Source organism: Helianthus annuus, chromosome 3 (assembly GCF_002127325.2).
Source record: "Helianthus annuus cultivar XRQ/B chromosome 3, HanXRQr2.0-SUNRISE, whole genome shotgun sequence".
In the NCBI taxonomy this organism is placed as follows: Eukaryota; Viridiplantae; Streptophyta; class Magnoliopsida; order Asterales; family Asteraceae; genus Helianthus; species Helianthus annuus.
The window spans coordinates 126,157,092-126,160,446 of NC_035435.2; positions in this window are offsets into that span (position 1 = coordinate 126,157,092).

Sequence of the window (3,355 nt, forward strand, 5' to 3'; positions counted from 1 at the left end):
CTATCTTAAAATCACTATAATCTTATCATACAACTAGCACAAGTGGGTTTTATTTCAATCTTTCAATACAATCAAATTCAAGCATGATTCACATTCTACATGATGATATTAACTCATACATAAATTCATATTCATAAAATTTTCACGGATTGATCTAAACCCACTTATCAAGAAGCATCAAAACACAAATTTAACTTACCTTATGTTCAACGCACTTAGATTAAAGAGTAACCCGATTCTTGCATTGGATTTTTGTTCTAAACCATGTTTAATTTCTGAATTCTTGTGTTGAATTGAACGAGAAGGGTTTCTCCTTCTTCTCCTCCCTTTCTCGTGTCCCACACCTCACACACCAACACTGGACTTTCATTTTCTTTGTTTAATTATAACATTTACACATTCAGCCCTTGAAGATACTTTTGTAGTCATTTTAGCAAAATTTTCATTCTTTATAAACTTCCATCATATTATTTAAACTTAATTAATTAATTAATTTAAACATTTAAACACAAGGTAATCTATTAGGCATTTTTGGGGTGTTACAGAATAAGAGAGAAAAACCAAGGTGGTGATCTTTGAGGTAACTTCTTGATTATACCCTCCCAATTACTCGAGTTAATAACCAAAATTCAAATATCATGAATCAACATATCTTTTAAAAAAATGTTCTAGAAACAGGATGTTTTCTTTAAAGAATTTATTACTTTTTACTAAAATATATATCAATATATGCATAAAATATACAAAATAAAAACAACAATATATAAAATAATAAACTAATTTCATTAAAAGAAGATATTTTACTCATAAAACTAGGCAGTGGTAATGGGGTGTTCAGAAAAAAACGTAACCAAATAAAAACCGTAAACCGAATCATAATCGTATGCGAATAAGCCGATCCGAACAATGAATTTGGTTTTTGGTTTGATTTCTAACCGAAACCGAATTGTGAATATGGTTTCTGGTTCAGTTTTTGGATCCACGTTTTTTTTATTTGGTTTATTCGGTTTATTTGGATAACCGAATAAACCTTCAGTTTAATTAATTATCAAATGAAAATAATAATGTTTAATAAACTATATACAGTTTATTAGCCCAAAATACTAAGTCTAATATCAAAGTATATGTATCCCCATGGTTTGAAGATTATTTATATTTTGTGCCATTAAACTTGTTGACTATTTATAGTTCTACGATCTATGTTTTGAAGTTTTAACTTTGTGGTTGTGTGTACGACTATTTTATGGATATGTTTGTTTTATTTTGCTATGTCTTTTATTTATATATTTTAGGTTTAAATTAGTTGTTGATTTGATGTTCGAAAGTTAGAACACAAACATAAATACTCTTAGGTATAATTTGGTTAAATTTGCTTGAATTTGGTTTATTTGGTTTCTAACCGAAACCAAACCGAATTGAATTTGGTTTGGTTTGGTTTGGTTGGGTTCGGTTTGCATATTCCTAATTTGGTTTGGTTTGGTTTTTGGTTTGGGGTATAAAATTTGAAAACCGAATAAACCAAATAAACCATAAACCGAACCGATGAACACCCCTAGTAATGGGATCATTTGACATCCTCTATATATGAATCGTACAAGGGTATACGAGTCGTATATGGACACCTCACCCAACAAACACTGCCATGTTCACATCAATGTCTTTATGTCATGTATGCGACTCGTCTATCTTTAACATGAGTCATATAGCCTTTCTTGTATGGGCATCATATGGGTAAATACGAGATTCTATACGACTCGTATGAGCTTATATGAGTCGTATATTTGTTTTTTTATAAATTTAACGAAATATATAACTTGATATTAGATTCCTCGCTATGCGCGCCAATTATGTGATACGACGTCACATTCCTCTTACGTGTGCCAATTATTTGAGACGACGTAAGATTCCATCAAAACTCACAATATAAACCGTTGTATCATTATTCATGTATCATTCCATTTTATTCGTTTAAGTTTCTATATTCAAATTTTCTAGGTCCGCCAATGGCTATGTCATTGGGACAACTATTTGTTTGACAGTGAATCTTCTAACGAGTTTGGGAAGTATGAAACCAATTAGGATTTTGTATATGGCGGTGAATATGCTAACGAGTATGGGGCATATGAAACCAATCAGAAGTTCGTGTCTGACGGTGAAAATCTTAACCATGTCGTTGTGTATGAAACCGATCAAGGAAAACATCTGTCAACGTATTTGTCATTAGCTTTATAGGAGTTTGCGTCTGACGATCAAAGACTTAACCATGTGGAGAACACACTCGATGCGGCAGGTCAGTCTGTTGCCTGCATGATTTCCACCAATTTCCCAATGTTTGCTTAAATTTATGTGAAGAGAGAAATACCTATGCAGGTTTTCATTGCTTGCGCTGTAAGTAAAGGCCACATGACCCTTTTCGTTAATTATGATTTCTTGATTCTATTTATTGGTTGTTTTGTAGATTGAAAAGTTGAACTTAGTTATCAAGGAGCTCGTTAAGGAAAAGGATGAAGAAAAACAAAGGTTCAATGGAATTATTGCGAGGTTGTTGGCTGAAAAAGAAAAGGATAAGGTGGATAAAGATGTTATGCTTGATAGGATGTCATAAATTGAAGCTATGTTAACAGCTGCAGTTCGAAGATAGGCTATAAACACATGGTTTTGAATGTTTCGATGTTTATCTTATTAGGATAATTTTAGTTATTTGATGTTTTAGTTGGTATTTTTATATGCTTTTAAAAAAACGAGATGTTTTATATAATTTTGGGATTTTATTAGACTTTTTTTATATAATTTGTAGTTTTATTGATATATAATTTTGATAGGGAGAAAAAGAAATCTGAATTAAAAACCAATATTTCAAACCAAACCAATATTCCAGTAATCAGTAAATGGTAGCAAATAAATGGTACCAACACGGTCACAACTCGGTAGCAAATTGTGTAAAAAATGGTGGCTAAATGGTGGCAAGATCGGTGGCTAAATGGTATCAAAACTTGCAAAAACCAGTGGCTCAATCGTGGCAATATCGGTGGCTAAATGGTATGAAAAAACGTCACAACTCGGTGCAAATTGTGTAAAAAATGGTGGCTAAATGGTGGCAATATCGGGGGCTAAATGATATCAAAACGTGCTAAAACCGGTGGCTAAATTGTGGCAATATCGGTGGCTAAATGGTATGAAAACGCGTCACAACTCGGTGGCAAACATGGCGGAGCGTAGCAAGCATGAAGCGGTGGCAAATAATTTTGACTAGTTTTGTGGTGGCAAGAATTTGGTAGCAAAATATAAAAATGGTGGCTATTTGGTGGCATTAGGGCAATTGACACGGGTGTTTTTGTAACCGTATTTTCGATGA